Source organism: Herpailurus yagouaroundi, unplaced genomic scaffold, assembly GCF_014898765.1.
Source record: "Herpailurus yagouaroundi ecotype Mexico unplaced genomic scaffold, PumYag 29, whole genome shotgun sequence".
In the NCBI taxonomy this organism is placed as follows: domain Eukaryota; kingdom Metazoa; phylum Chordata; class Mammalia; order Carnivora; family Felidae; genus Herpailurus; species Herpailurus yagouaroundi.
In genome coordinates this window covers 40,631,032-40,647,882 of record NW_024412377.1, presented here as the reverse complement: position 1 = coordinate 40,647,882, position 16,851 = coordinate 40,631,032, and positions in this window count along the sequence as shown.

The window sequence follows — 16,851 nt, the reverse complement described above, 5'->3', positions numbered from 1 at the left end:
GAGTGCAGGAACAGAGATGACTGCACTGATGATGATGTGGGAACACTGTTCCCTCCTTCAAGTTCTTGGAGCTGCAGTGTGGAACGTGCTAGTTCCTTCTCTCCTGCTTTGGAGACTGCTGCCAGATCTAGGACACCCCCCACCTGCCCTGTTTCCGAGACATGCTGGCCTCCGAGTCATGTGCACTGGCGGCCCTCTGGCTGAAGTGACATAGTGCGGGGCTACACTGCATCCTGCTTTCAAGCTCCTACAGAGACCAGCGGAGAAGCTCCTGGATCTTTTAGTTTTATTACTTCATCTCCCTGGGACTGTGGCACGCATTCTGGGGGATCTGGAAAAAGACCAAATGCCCAATGTTCTAGCTGAACTCTCTCCTGATGCCGGCGTCTCATTCTTGAGCCAACTGTATGTAAAGGACTCTCTCTGCCCTCAAGGGTGGGTCTTGCCATCCAGAGTGTCTGAAAACCTAGCGTATAGTTTATCAAGCTTAGATACTCCCCAGTTCATACACCGGGAGATAATCGTTGTAGACGTGAGTCAAGTGAGACTGAGCATACATAGGAAACATAATTCAGTGTGTCTGGGGGGACCCAAAACAATTTTCCTGGCTTACGGGCACTATTGATCTTAATGAAAGAAAACTCAAGAAACAATTAGCATTGACTATGGTGTATAAACAAACTAATTAAAGAATTTAATACATATTTTTCTCTGCATCAAACATGGCCTAATTTTAAAATACTTTAGCTGGCCATGAAGAACCAGGCTGAAATCAAACCACCACTTAGAAGCTCTGTTAAATTCACCATGTCACTTAATCTCTCAGAACCTCAGTTCCCTCACTTGCAAAAGGGGACTGACAATGCCATTATCCCATTGGATTGTTGTTAGCATTAAAGAAGCTAGTTAATGAACATAAGCAGAGCACAGTACCTGGCACAGAGTAAGCACCCAGCCAAGTGTCCAGCCGATATATGTACGACTGTGTGTGTATGTCAACATCTCTTTATACTAAAATACAGGTGTTAAAAGCATTTTCAAACCCCCTCTAGACAATGGCCAAAGTATTTATGAAAAGGCCGGTTGCTATTTTAGAAAACCAGCCTCAAAACTTGATTAAGAGTGACATTTCTAAGTTTTTCCTGCTACTATGTAAATAGCACAAAAGTCTCACAAATAAATAGCATCATTCTGTATAAACAGATTCCTAGCTTTCTTTGCAGTGGAGGGCAGCTTCTCACAAATTCTTTTGAGAATGCTCTGGCTTGTCCCAGAATCAACTCGTGCTGAGTTTACTATTCAGACCAGATTAGTACCAGGCAGTTGGAGCAGTCAAATTCCCACAGCCAATTTTCTATAAAAATCCCAAGTAATTGAAATGGGAGGAAGGTACCCAGTAAAGTCAGGGTGAATAATTTAGCACAGTAGCTGTCTGCAGCTTCTGAAGCAACATATTCAAAGCATTTTATTAGAGGGTTGAAGAGCCACTGCTGTCTCCAGAGCATCCTGGCTGCCACCCACCTATTTCATCAAGAACAAGGAGAAGAGCAAAATGAGCGACTGGGGGATCTAGGATTAACCCTTCTCGGATACTGGACTGATCCTGTGAATGCCAAATGTAAACAGTGACATTGTACGTGACATCTTTCTAAAAGTCAGTGTTGAGAAACATGACTAGCCACAGGAGTCATTAAACAAGGGCACTCGGTCCCCTCCCAGCTCCGTAGATCCCTTTAAGAGGGAGACCCCTCTGCTGGGGCTAGGGATAAGCTGGTTGCTCTTTAGAAAACTGGCCTCAAATCTCTATTGAGTGACTTTTCCAATTCTTTACTGCTCCTATGTAATTAGAAAAAATTCATAAATCAATACCCTCTATCCCTAATCAGGACCAGTCAGGAGTTGGGGGCACAAATGGCAGAAACCCACCTCAACTTAGATTCAGTAAAAAGGGAGTTTGTTGACTAATGTTGCTGGTAAGAATGCAAAGCTACTCACAGGATTGAATGAAGCTCAAGATCAGAATGGAGTTCACCGGATCTAATGCCTAGAAATCAGTGACCCAGGTCAGAGTCTCAGTGTCTCAAGGGCCTTATGTGGTAGAAGTTGACATCGGTATATAGCAATTATTAAAAGTGTTTAGGGGCACCTGGGTGGCGCAGTCGGTTAAGCGTCCGACTTCAGCCAGGTCACGATCTCGCAGTCCGTGAGTTCCAGCCCCGTGTCGGGCTCTGGGCTGATGGCTCAGAGCCTGGAGCCTGTTTCCGATTCTGTGTCTCCCTCTCTCTCTCTGCCCCTCCCCTGTTCATGCTCTGTCTCTCTCTGTCCCAAAAATAAATAAACGTTGAAAAAAAAAAAAAAAGTTTAATGGTATAAACCCTATGTCCAACTGTTACAGATTGAATTGTGTCTCCCACCCCCCACCACCAAATTCATATGTTGAAACTTTAACTCCCTCTACTCTTCTTTTTTTTCAATATTTTTATTTATTTTTAAGAGAGAGAGAGACAATATGTGAATGGGGGAGGGGCAGAAAGAGAGGGAGACACAGAATCTGAAGCAGGCTCCAGGCTCTGAGCTGTTAACACAGAGCCCAACATGGGGCTCGAACCCACGAACCGTGAGATCATGACCTGAGCCAAAGTCAGGTGCTCAACAACTGAGCCACCCAGGTGCCCCTAACTCTCTCTACTCTTAATTCATGGTTGAAACCCCTGTAATAAAAGAGATTAGCAAGAGAAAAAAACAGGTTTATTAACATGTAAATATGTTATGTATACATGTAATATGTCATGTATACATGGGAGATACCCTGTGAAAAATTACTCTCTTAGGTGGCTTAGAACTCCAGCTTAAATTGCATCTTCAGCTAAAGACAAAAGAAAGGTGTAGGAGGAGGCCAACACCTCCTGAGAAGTTACCAAGAAAAGTAAGATGAACAAGGGTAAGTCTTGCTATACCAATTTAAGTAGGTACCTTCTCCGACAAAAAAGTTCTCTCGTGATTTAGAGTCATCCTTTTCTTCCTGGTACAGAGAGGAAGACACCCTTACAATACAGCTTTCCTTTATATGTGCAAATGTCCCTTACAAACAATTAACTTCTACTCTGTTTTCAGAACTTCTACTATGTCTGCTGTTTCTCAACACAACCAGCTCAAAATAATCCTTATGCCAAAGAGGCATATTCTGGGTACTTTGGTACCCTTCAATCTTTATTCCTCTGGCTCTTTTCCTGCAAGGTCATCTCTGGCTGACTGTGTCCCTCAATCAAAGATTACATCTTCTCTCAAGGCATTGCCCTACATGACTCTCTCCTTCTCTCAAAGCCTCAGACCTAGGGATAGTCACAGCTCTGCTGATACCAGCCCTGGGCCACTTTACTATCTCTTCTGCTTCTTCTATGCACACACTTCTGCAAATAATCACTCTGTAAATATTTCCAAATCATTCCACTTTGAGAGTGACATCTGCTTCCCCAACTGATAGAATTCTCTATAAAACAGAGGTGGAGGGGCGCCTGGGTGGCTCAGTCGGTTAAGCGGCCGACTTCGGCTCAGGTCATGATCTCGCGGTCCGTGAGTTCGAGCCCCGCGTCGGGCTCTGTGCTGACAGCTCAGAGTCTGGAGCCTGTTTCAGATTCTGTGTCTCCCTCTCTCTGACCCTCCCCTGTTCATGCTCTGTCTCTCACTGTCTCAAGAATAAATAAAATGTTAAAAAATTTTTAAAAATAAAATAAAACAAAGGTGGAAAAACTGAAGCACAAATCCTCCTTCTCCCTTCCACCTGGAAAAAGGATCACAGATAATATCCAAAGTACGTTGGACTCTAACACACAAAGTCCCTGTCAGATGAGATATTTTTTAATGTGCCATCTGTTATCAGAAATCCCTTTCTTAAATGTTTATTTCCTTTGGGGACTTTCTTTCATCTTTGCTTTCGAATTATATTCATATCTTAGAATCTTTATGGCCATAGTACTGGGGTCAGTTTATTGATTGAAACCTTCTGTGTCTGATAATTTTGACCATTCAAGATTTCCACCCGTGCCATGAAGAGCAATGTGGCATGTTTTTGGTTTTGGTTTTTCAGAGTTCGATATCTGAAAAGTGAAAAAAAGCTTCTACACCACGGTGTGGATTTTATCTCCTGGAGAATCAATACAAGGTTTGAACATTTGGGGTTTCCTTTCATTTTGCCAGTGACCTCAACCTCTTCTCTCATTTCACCACTTTTGCATTTAGTCATTGACTACTCCAAAGGCAAACTGCCCATCTATTTAACGTCTACTACTTACCAAGCATTGCACATTATTTTTATTCTCAAAGCAAGCTTCTGAGGCAGATCTAAGCATCCCATTTTTATAACCAAGAAGACAGACTCAGGAAGGTGATCTAACTGGACACAAATGGTAGGTGGTGAAGGACGGGAAGGCACCAGGTCGAAATGACTCTAAAGAGTGTGATCCACACCACCTGGGATTCTGCTGCTTCCTGCTCGCTTCTCCTACTAAGTACCTTCACCTGCATCTAGAACACTCAACCTGGGATGCTGCTCCCACCATGGTCTTCCTGACTCAGACCTCATCTCCAGCATTTCCTCCATGGCTGACTGTACCCAGCTGTGGGATGTGGCTATTGACAGATAAATCAACAGAGATATGAACAAACGCTTTCCAGAATTTCATGCAGAGATATAATAATCTCATTTACAAATGCCATTGACTAACCAGGAGAATTAAAAAACTGGAAAGTTGGAAAGCTTTTGCTTGTGAAGAAGAAGTGTCCATTCCTACCTTGCTTTTTAAAGAAATGTATTCTGGAGAATAATAAAAAGTATATTTTCCCTTTTTATTTCCTAAGGAACCAAATAGGAGATATAAGTACTAAAATAGATTTACTTGCATTCAGTGCTCCATTCTGTTCTGTCATGCCTTTATGAATCTCAAAGGGAAGGAACTCTTTGGGTCAGGAATTCATCTGTTGTAAGGCTCCAGGCGAGAGCCTCCAGGAAGAGAGGCTTGTGACCTCTAGGTGAAGTTAACAAAGTCAGAACACTGTTTGCATGTTTTGCCTTAGCGCTGACTGTCCTAGAAGGTGACTTAGGTGGGGTCATTTGTTTGGAGTTGTTTCAATCTCAGAATGAAGAGAACTCCTTCATATCTAAGGACATGGGGGAACAAGGCAAGTGAGCTAAGTCTGTGACTCAAAGATAAAACCAGCTTAATGTGATTTAAGAGACCCAGGAGAGACTTCCTAGCCCCCAAACATCTCGCACTGGCTTGCTCCAGGACATAAAAAGCAACCTCACGTTTACCCCCATCTTTGTTTACAGTTTACGAATTATATTCATATCTTAGAATCTTTATGGCCATAGTACTGGCCATAAAGTACTATGTTAAAAATACTTGTTAAAAATCTATGTTTAAAGTACTTGTTAAAAATCTAGACACCTGGGCCCAGTAAGAATAGGTGCCAATTCAGGACGTCTGGAAGGTGACAAGGAATTTGCATTTGCAGCAAGCACCTGGGTGATTCTGAGCAGGTAGCCCTGCTTCAAGAGGCCCCAAATCAGTATTTTCCTGGGTTCTGGGAATATGGTAGTTAACGGATCTTAGTAGCTAGTAGAGTGAGTTTGTAAGGTATGTCATATGGGGGCTGCTCAGGTCCTCAGTCACTGGGTTAGCATTTCAGAACCAGATCCTGGGGAGAGAGGCAAACTTGGGTCCTGCATTTTCAGAATTCAATTATGCTGTGCCATTTTTCTCTGAAATGGTGGTATTTTGACATTTAAACTCCATCTTTCAAATGCCTTACACTTTCAACCATTTCCTAGATACTTATGTAAATGAGGTACGGTTCACCCCTCCAGAAACTCACACCCTAATGAGTGGATCTTGCAAACTCACTGCTAAAATGGGAGCCACTGAGGAATTGTTAAATTGGGAATGTTAGCTACTCTTCTCTACAACCATATTACCTGGTTATGGTAAAAGCAAGCCACCAACCAAATTCTGCTGCACCTACAGACACTCGTTCACTAAATATTTATTGGTAAACAGGAGGAAAAAAAGCAGTTCATACAGACTTGCACACTAGTTTCTCTCAAGACAATTGCCAGGATTCCAGGGTCAAGGTTCTATCCCCAGTATTGCTAGCATGAGGCAACCAGAATTTTCCAGAGTTCGTGGATAGACCCAACACCAGGTAAAGGCTTACCTAAGGCATCGTTCTAAGGGTGTAGGTTATAATTTTAGCTGAATATGTATATCCTACTCATGCAAGAGTGGAGGGTTTCTAAATTATTTAACTAGCCCACTTATCTTGAATATCTCTATATTTACCAAGAGATCCTGTTTCTAATTTTCATCATGTTAATCAAATTCCACTAATTTCACCAATTTTTATTGGTAACATAAACTATGCTAATTGGCAAAGCACCCGATATTGATGGAGCTATAAATCACAGAAGTGCTTTGCCTTTGGATTGTGCATTCTTGGTTGAAGTCCAAAAACATTGGGTTAGAGCCCAAACTATGTGGCACACGTATAATGTGGCACTGTATATTGAGAAGCATTTAAAGATGAATAACAGATCTCTCTTAAGACTGCATGAGACCCACATACGCATTGTGATATCTTCGAAATCCTGCTCAAGGGGTTGCTTTTTATCTGGTGGTTATCCAGAAGTGACACAACAGTCCTCTACTTGCTCCGATTTTGGTTCAGAACATGGGTCACCATACTGTGAGAACTACATAGCTCCAACAAGGATCGAGTTTCTTCTCAAACCTATCGAATTGAAGTCCCAGGGCCCTAAACATCCATTCTATCCATACAGTTTTCTCCATGAAAATCAAAGTAGAGGGGCGCCTGGGTGGCTCAGTCGGTTAAGCAGCCGACTTCGGTTCAGGTCATGATCTCGCGGTCCGTGAGTTCGAGCCCCATGTCAGGCTCTGTGCTGACAGCTCAGAGCCTGGAGCCTGTTTCAGATTCTGTGTCTCCCTCTCTCTCTGACCCTCCCCCGTTCATGCTCTGTCTGTCTCAAAAATAAATAAACATTAAAAAAAAATTAAAAAAAAAAAAAAGAAAATCAAAGTAGAAAGACCATGGTCCCTAGAGTCATTTACCATTAGGTGACTTGGACAAGTTTCTTCATCTCTGGTCCTCAGTGTCTTCATCTATAAAAAGGAGGTAATTATACATCCTCCTTAGGATTGTTACAAAGATCAAGACAGTACCTGGTACAGAGGAGATGCTCAACTAATTTTATTTTTAGTAGCTGTATCTTTTAAATCTTTGTCATTTTTTCTTGTTTATGAATTCAAAGGAAGAATAAGATCTATATTATACAAGCAGTACTTTATCTCACTATCACTAGAGATTACTAGTCACCGACCTTGGCCTTAAATCTTACTCAAAACCTTTTAAAATCCAGAAGGTTAGCCCTAAGGCTTCTGACTCTCCTAAAATTCCACAGCCTCTCTTATCTGTCCACTGGTCATATTAGGGTGAGGCTCTCTTTTTGTTTCCAGAAAGCCATCTTTTTCTATTTCTAGTCCCAACAAGATAATCAGATTCCAGCTCTAACGCTCTTTCCTTTCTGTTTTGTGTCTATCTGTGTGTGTGTGTGTGTGTGTGTGTGTGTGTGTGTGTGTGTGTGTGTATTATGGCCCTAAGCTTTGAGAATCCTGATGGTCAGTGGACTGGCAAGGCTGCCTTCAACTATCTTAATCCAAACCAAGTTTAACTTCATGCTCTTAGCAACTTTTCTTATAGGAGAAGCGCCTCTTTTTTTCAAGGATACTTACCTCATCATGGGGCACCCGGGTGGCTCAGTCGGTTAAGCATCTGACTTCAGCTCAGGTCATGATCTCACAGTGTGTGAGTTCAAGCCCCACATCAGGCTCTGTGCTGACAGCCCAGAGCCTGGAACTTGCTTTGGATTCTGTGTCTCCCTTTCTCTCTGCCCCTCCCCTGCTCTCACTCTGTCTCTCAACAACAAATAAATGTGAAAAAAGAAAAAAAAAAAAAAAAGATACTTAACTCATCAGCCCTACCAGGATTTTCAATGAAGACCCCTCCCAGAAAGTTTCCCCACCCATATTCTCATCTCAAGTTGCCAGTCCCCTCAAAAACCCAAACATGGGTTCTTACAAGAGAGCATTCCCTTCTCTCTTGCTGATCTGATTCTGTACATGGGTTTTAAACAACCACTTTCCTGGGGCACCTGGGTGGCTCAGTAGGTTGAGTGTCCTGCACTGGCAGTGTGGAACCTGCTTGGGATCCTCGATCTCCCTCTCTTTCTGCCCCTCCCCTTCTCACTCTCTCTCAAGATACATAAATAAACTTTAAAAAGTAAATAAATAAGCAACCACCTTCCTGTTTTCCTTAAAGAGATTAACACTTCATGCCAAGGCAGCAAGCTGCAACCCCCACCAGCATTTTGAATCATTTGAATTTCTGCAGGTGGAACCTTTGCTACTCCCCAATTTGCATTGGCCCAAGCCCTCACCATTCTGGCACAGCCCCTGCATCACACAGTTAGTTACCGGCCTGCCCTAGAAGACGTCTGGGTAACCCCCAACCCAGGCTTCTGTCATTACCATCACTGCAGTTTATGGGCAGGCAGTTTATCCCATTAGCCAGTTACTTGGGTAACTAAACAGGCAGTTTATCCCATTAGCCAGTTACTTGATTGGCAAGGTCAGGGATGTTCAACCCATGATGGAAGTTTTGTTGCGGGGTGAGATAATAAGGGGGAATAGCAATTTTTTTTCTGCTCGTAGGCCTGGATTAGAAGCCCTAGAGTGGGGAAACCAGGGGATGGGGAGCCCGAACGATGCCAGCAGAAAGGGTGTCATTCACTGAGCAAGATGACCGCAGATTGCTTTCCATTACCTTCCCCAGTCAGTGCTCATCTGGTGAAAACTGTGACAAAGACAGCGTTTGAACTTCAGGGAAAGTGGAGAAGGAAGAGGGACATGGTTGCAAGGCTCTGGGCAGAGACAGACTTCACCATTTCTTGCAACCATTGTTCTGTGTTCTGATATTTATGACAAGTGTAAACCCCAGTGCATTTTGCCAACAAGGCTCAAATTTAAAACACTTACTTCAAAGAGAAACTGGAAAAGGATCCTCTCACCAATTACCTTTCCACCAAGATCATAACCTGAATGGTCCTTATTAGAAATGGCTCATTATTGACAAAATGATAATAATCACGATAGTAAGTAATAACTAACATAAGTACAAGTAGACTTCTTGTTTACAACAGCTCCTTTATCTGTAAGAGCTAAAAACTGTAAAAAACAAAAAATACCCTCCAGCATGTAAATGGTTAAAAAAAAAAAACCAAAAAAAACCATGGTACGTCCATACTAGTCAGTCACAGAAAGGAACAAACTATTGATACATGCAACAACCTGAATGAATGCATAGGAAATTATGCTGTGGCAGCCATCCTGTAGAAAGAGGATAGACTCCCACCCAAAATATGGTTCAAATATTAATATTGATGACACTGTATACACATCAAGAGGTTATGAAAAAGTTTATTACTCACATAATATAGTTTTCAGAGGCCAGGCAAGCAATCTTCCCAAGCAGACCCAAAAATGGCTTGAGGGGGTGTGGGAAGAGACTGGCTTGGGGTTTTTATTGAGGTTAGGGGCTGAGGCAGGGGTTAGGACTCCTGCACGTGGCATGGGCTCACATGGTTTGAAACTCCCCCCAGAGCCCAAGGAAGAATTCAGGCTTTCTTTTCAGCTTGTCCAGATGTGGGACAGAGGCTGAAAAGCTGTCAATAGACATCAGAAAAATGGAGTCAGCCAATCTCAAAACGATGCATACTGTCTGATTCCATTTATATAACATTTTGAAATCACACAATTTTAGAAATGGAGGACACATTTGTTAGTGGTTGCCAAGGGGTAGGGTTGGAGATAGGGATGAAGGAGATAGAGTGATTACAAACGGGCAATATGAAGGATCCTTGTGGTGTTGGAACATTCATATCCTGACTATGGTGGAGAATCCACAAACTTACACAGGTAATAAAACCCTGTCGAACTTAATACACACACACACACACACACACACACACACACATGAGTACAAATAAAAATAAAACTGAGAAAATCTGAAAAATATACATGGATTGAATCCAGGTCCATATCCTGGTTGTGATGTTATACTACAGTTTTGCAAAATGTTACTACTAGGAGAAACTGGCTAACGGGTGTGTACGATCTTTCTGTATTAAATCTTCAAACTCATGTGAGTCTGTAATTATCTCAATAAACGTTTCAATTTAGAAAATGCTTAAATTAGGAATGAAGAGTCTATTTGGATTATAGGACATTCTGGGATGGGAGAAAGAGCAAGACTGAGTGAATGCCTCTGAATTGAGCCCACTAACCCATTGTTACCAGCAGGTCCTTATAAAGTCATTTTCAACAATGTAATAGCTAACCATGGGTCAGACATCATAATTATCATTAGGACGAAAAGCTGGGCAAAGACTAACTTAGGACAGAGAAAGGCAGGATAAAATTGAAGGGAGGCCTTTTAATAATTTAAAGACTGATATTTGCAATATATAGATAAATAGAAAAAGATTCATATAGGAATTTCCTGATAACTATCTATGTAAAGATATCAGCTACAATTCAGTCGTTCTGAAATTTTTTTCAGTAAAATATTCCCTAACCATAGAGGAAAAATGTGTGTGTATGTGTGTACACATGGGTGGGTGTGTTTGCTCATGGGTGCGTGCATGCATGCATGCATGCATGCATGCGTGAGAGTCTGGTATGCACCTAGAGGCAGCCATTGAGAATCTGAAATACCTGTGAAATTCATATAAATGTTGCATTATGTTCAATAATACATACATTTTTACTGTGACATAACAATATTGTTTTCAATTTAAAATTTTTAGTTAAAATCATGTGAAAAAAATTTAGTTTGAGCAAAATTGACCTGCAGGGCAGTGACTGCTCTATGGCCCAGGCATACATCCATCCATCTGTGGTACATAGCACCCTACTGTAAGAAGCATACCTCTACATTTTTCTAAGACTTTCAAATTAAACCTTTCTTAAAAAAAATGGCTAAACTTCAACTTTGAGTCTTTTCTCATACTTCTCCTTCCATCTGGAACGCTTTCCCAAGGCTTTCTCCCCATGAATCTTTCTCTGCTTGTGGCTCAAGGAGCCATAAAATGCTCCATCCATGAATTCCTCTCAAACTTTCTGTTAGAATGTATTTGTATTCCTTCTCTGTATTCCTAAACCTACCTCTATTTTAGCCATTTGCCCCCCCTCCACCTTCAGTATGTAAGTAACTCTAAAATGAAATGTGTTTACATGCCTAATAGCTTAAAAACAGGGTGGTACGTCCCGTGGCTAGGTCCATCTACACTTCTTCCCATAGGAGATCTTGGTCACGCTCACCATTTTAAATAAATGCAGTCCAAATGCTGAGGACTTTCCAAGTTATATCTTCATCCCTTCCTCTCCTTGAACTTTAGACTTCCATATCCAACTGCTTTCTCAACACATCCACTTTCTTGACTAATAGACATTTCAAACTAGATTCCTCCACATACATCAAACCTGCCCTTCCTCAAGACTTCCCATCTCACCAAAGGGGCCGGGCCATGAGGCACCAGTTGCCTCAGTCAGAAACATCAAGAAGCCTCCCTAGATTCTTTTTCCCTTCATGATACCCCCATATTCAATTCATCAGTAAGACCTGTCAATTCGGCCTCCTAACCCATCCCAAATTAACTCTGGACACCCACGCTGTGGTAATAGCTTCCAGACTAGTTTCCAACTTCCATTTCACCTCTTATCAATCTGTTTTCCACAATAGCTGCATAGCAGCCAATGATCTTGTGAATCAAATCACATTATTCCATGCTTAAAACCCTCCAACAAATGCCTGTTACAGTAGAATAAAGCTCTTTACCCTGACTTCAAAAAGTCCCCACCTTGACCACTCCCCTTATACTTTATCTACCCTTCTAACCTTTCTGTTCCTCAAATATTCCAAGCCTATTTCTACCTTCTGGTCTTTGCTCCAACCAGTTCCACCTTCTAGGTATGTTTTCCTTCTGATTGCCCATCGTATGCTTCTTATTCCTAATGTTAAGATCTTGACTTAGATGGCACCTCCTCAAAGTCCATCCCTGGCCATGCAATCTAATGTCAATACCTAGTCATGCTCTTTCCCTCCCTAATTTATTAGCACGACATTTTTTTGTGTCTTTGATTTTTTGTTCATTGTGCTAAAATATAGGTAACATAAAATTGAACCATTTTTAAGTATCCAGTTCAGTGGCATTGAGTACATTCACTGTGTGGCACAACCATCACCACTATCCAATTCCAGGGCTTTTTCAATTTCCCAAACTGAAAGTCTGTCCCCATTAAACAGTAACTCCCAGTTACTCACCCACCCACCACCAGCCCCTGATTGCTTCTATTATACATTCTGGTCCTAGAAATTTGCCCATTCTAGGTACCTCATGCAAGTGGAGTTATGAGATAATTTATCCTTTTGTGTCTGGCTTTTTTTCACTTAGCCTAATGCTTTCAAGGTTCATCCATGTTGTAGCAGGGGTCAGAACTTCATTCCTTTTTAAGACTGAATATTCTATTGTGTGGGTATACCACATTTTGTGTATCCATTCATGCATTAAAAGACGCCTATGTTGTTTCCACTTTAGGCTGTTGTGATCAATGCTGCCATGAACATGGGGGCACTAATGCCTGTTTGAATCTCTGCTTTCAATTATTGGAGGTATCTACCTAGACGTGGAATAGCTGGGCCATATGATGATTCTATGTCTAATTCTTTGCAAAACCACCATACAATCAGCATGGCATTTTTTAAAAAGTGTTTGCTTACCTGTTTCACTGGAGTGAAACCTTCATGCGGGCAGCATCTGCATCTGTCTTTCTCATCCCTGTATCCCCAGCACCTAGAACAATTTCTGCCGCATGATGGACACTCAAAAGTGTTTGTGAGATGAATGAATGAAATAGGTCCTCAGGAATTGTCAGTGTTCTTTCTCCTTTACACACTATTGTCCATAAACAGATCACAAGCTCCTTGAGGGCAGTGCTAGATCTCACTCATCTGTGTAACCTCAGCACTTAGCACATTGAAGGCACTCAATAAGCCCTTGTTAAGTTGAAATAAATTCCCTTTCTTTGCTTTTAGTTTGGTTTTCTCAGTTTAGCTCTGTAGATCTCAACTGATGATAATGGAGTCGTAAAAAAGGAAGACTTTCCTCTGGTTTTTCAGTAAGAAAAAAAAAAAAAAACCCAAAATGCCGAAAGAGGCCCACAAGGACAGTTGGCTCCTAGGCATCTCTGACTCTTTTTCTCTTATCCTTTCCCTTTGGTTTCTGGATTCTGGTATCTGCCAGAGCCAGGACTGAAGGAAGCACAAACAGCTGAAAAATCTGTTACATTACATCATCTGTCTCTGGGAATTAAGGCATGCTGGCTAGGTTTCACTTAAAAAAAAAAATCCTAAAATTTGAGTCTTGGGTTCAGATAAAACACAAGTCCTGATATCCCAAGACTTCTTAAAATTTTAAGTAATGTCCCTTGGATTAGAAATTTAAATGATTTTCAAAGAGCTCTGAGCCTGGTAATTCTGATTATACATGCCATATACAGGTAAAGAATATATTTTACCACTCCATATTCTATATAATAAATTACACACACACATTACGTATTGCAATTGACGTATATTGCATGTAATAATGGGTTGCTAAATGGGGATAGCAAAACCCAAGCAAGAAACATTCAACAGGCTCCTGGAACCATTTCCATGAATTTTCTCCCCCAATCCTGCCAGCTTCTTTTGCTGTTAAGAACAGTCTTCGTTTCAGCCAACAGCGTTTGAGGCAAAGTGGAACGAAAAAGAAACCTCGTAGAATCGCAACATCAGCAGGCTACAAAGGCCCACCAGACTCTGACCATTTTCCCAGTGTCCCCATCAACCCTCCCAGCTACCTCCTGCCCTTTGTACTGGAGCTACTGGCCTTTACACAGGTCCTGCCTCTATAGTGTCTGCTGACTGCATGACTCCCAGACAGGAAACCTCAGGTCTTCATCCTTGGATTATGAGGCTTCCGTCATCCCTCTAATTCTACCTCTTCCCAAAACTGAAAATCTCGTAAAGCGTTATTACCACCAGGGCTCTGCCCTGGGTGTTGCCATTCTTGGAGGGCCAATTAATTCTTGGAGGAAATATGCTTACTTGAACAGCCCTATCTGACTCTTGGGTGTGACAAGGGTATGTGAGATTACTGTCTATCAAAAGCAAACACTGCTTTCAGAAAACCGGCAAACAGTGCAACAGAGAGAATGGGGGGACTTGTGTAAAGCCCCAGACAGGCCTTAAAACCACACCCCAAATCTGTCTCCAAATCCCTGCTTTCCAGTGTGCTCTTTTTTCTTTAAAAAATAGTTTGCAACTTTTTTCCCAATCACGTGTCATTCTTGTGACCTCATGGACTTGGAGCAGATGAGAAATGAGGAAAGAGGAAAGTTGACCATGTTTCAAAGGACAGATCAGTCAGAAGGAAGGGAGAAGAGTAAGGGAAAGGTCAAGACTAGCGGAAGGCAGAGTCGAAAGTTCTGGTGGGCGGACCCCAGGTGAGGCTTCACCTGCCACCTCTCCTTCCTCGTCAATCCTAAATACCCCTTCGCCTCTGGTGTTGCCGACAGTTACTGAGTGTCCTGGCACAAAGGCTGTCTAATGTGAATGGGACAGAACTGGGGGTCAGAGCTCTCCTATCAGGCCAGGCTGCTCCCTGCCCCCAGGCCACATGTAGGATCGTTCTGGGGCTGATGGTTAGGACAGAAAGGCCTCCCGGGATGTCCCAAAGCAAGGGGTAAAACAAAGATTGTCCTCAAGCTTCCTGACGGTTAGAATCTAGCAGACACTCGGGCCCAGAGGAGAAACGCAAAGGGTGTCCAGTCGTCTGGCACACCCTGGATACTCAATTCCTCTGTGTTGTGTAAATGGATAGACAGAGAGGCAGAGAGACGGAGATAGCAGGGGGTTTCCGTAGCTCATCCCTTTTTGACAGTACTCATCTGGGGCCCGTTCTGGTCACCAGTCCAAGCTGTTCACTCATACTCAAGCACACGTTGCCCAGGGAGCCACTAGGAGCCACTCCTTCTAGGAGTCAGAGGGAGAAAGAAGCTCAGCCATTCCCACCGCAAGCTGTGATGCTTGCAGTCCCACAAGACTCCGTACAGGGGATAGAGTAGCTGTTATCTATCCCATTGACAGATAAGAAAGCTGAGACAGAGCAAGTAGATTGTGACTTGCTAAGGCCAAAGAAGTGGTAATTGGTGGCTCTGGAAGGCCTTAGAACCCAGGTCACCTGACCCCTACACTGGAACATTCTCCTACAGCCAGGCTTCACTGCCATGGGACCAGTGCTAGCAGTGAATATGAACTTCGCTTCCTCACTTATCAATCATCCAGGCTCCACTGTCTCTCTCTGATGAGTTGGAGGAGAGCTCCCTCCTGCTTATCGTCCCCAAGTAGGCAAATGACAACCAAATTAGCCAAGCAGACCAGCCCTGAACAAAGTCCCAACCTTGGAGGTCTTTGTTTTTGTGCTTTCAGCCTCTCCCAGAACCCTTTTCCTCCAGAGGGAATGCTCTCTTTATTCCTGAAGAGTCTTTTTAGCAGATATAGTGGGGGCAGAGAGCTTGAGCACAGGCCCTCAGAAGGATGCCACTGATAACCTCAACCATGTTGCCATTGTGTTCCTTCTTAAAGTAGGATTACATCCTAAGAGAAGTCTTATGTGGTGTAAGTGATTTTATTCTCCTCTCCACAGGCCTTTGCAATTTAAAAGGGGAAGACCAAGATTCTGGAATGGTCTTTTTCTTTTTTTTTTTTAATTTTTTTTTCAACGTTTTTATTTATTTTTGGGACAGAGAGAGACAGAGCATGAACGGGGGACGGGCAGAGAGAGAGGGAGACACAGAATCGGAAACAGGCTCCAGGCTCTGAGCCATCAGCCCAGAGCCTGACGCGGGGCTCGAACTCACGGACCGTGAGATCATGACCTGGCTGAAGTCGGACGCTTAACCTACTGCGCCACCCAGGCGCCCCTGGGATGGTCTTTTTCAATAGCAGTGCTGTTGGCATTACCAGAGAGAGAGAAGAGATACAGAAGGTCAGGGAGCTTTCCAGCTGGTGGTTTTCACCTACTCTTTCTGTAAGGCCAGTCTAGCAGCCAAGAAGAGATTGGGGAAGGAGAACGTGAAAAAGGCCTCCACTTGCAGAAGTACCACACTGGGGACTGTCACCCCAACTTAGTTTCTCTGACATGGATCCTGGTTGGGGGAGGGGGGACAGGTAAAGCGGAGGAAAACCACTTCAAGAGAACTTGGAGGGTCTATCTTGGTTTCGGAAATCAAAAGCCAAGCTGTCAACGTCCAGTCAATTACGAGAGAAAAAAATGAAACATGGCCATGCCCTGAGTAACTGATTTCTTCAGGATCAGTGACAGGATTCTCTCTTACCCCTCCTCTCCTCCAGCTTTCTGGATGGAGACGGTTTGCTTATATCATGTCTTCTCTCCACATCTAGAGATGTGGCAGCTTGTCACGACCCTTGGCTCCTGACCAAACTGGATGGAATGCACACTGCTGAGAAAGGTCCTCTCTTGGAGCTGAGGACAATGCCCTGCCACATGGATGCCTGCCCTGGGGGTGGGTTCTTCTCTCCCCCCCCCCCCAACCCCCGACCCACCCCCAGCCTGAGATGACAGTGCAAGCACTGTGTGCCAGAGGCTAGCCTGACGGT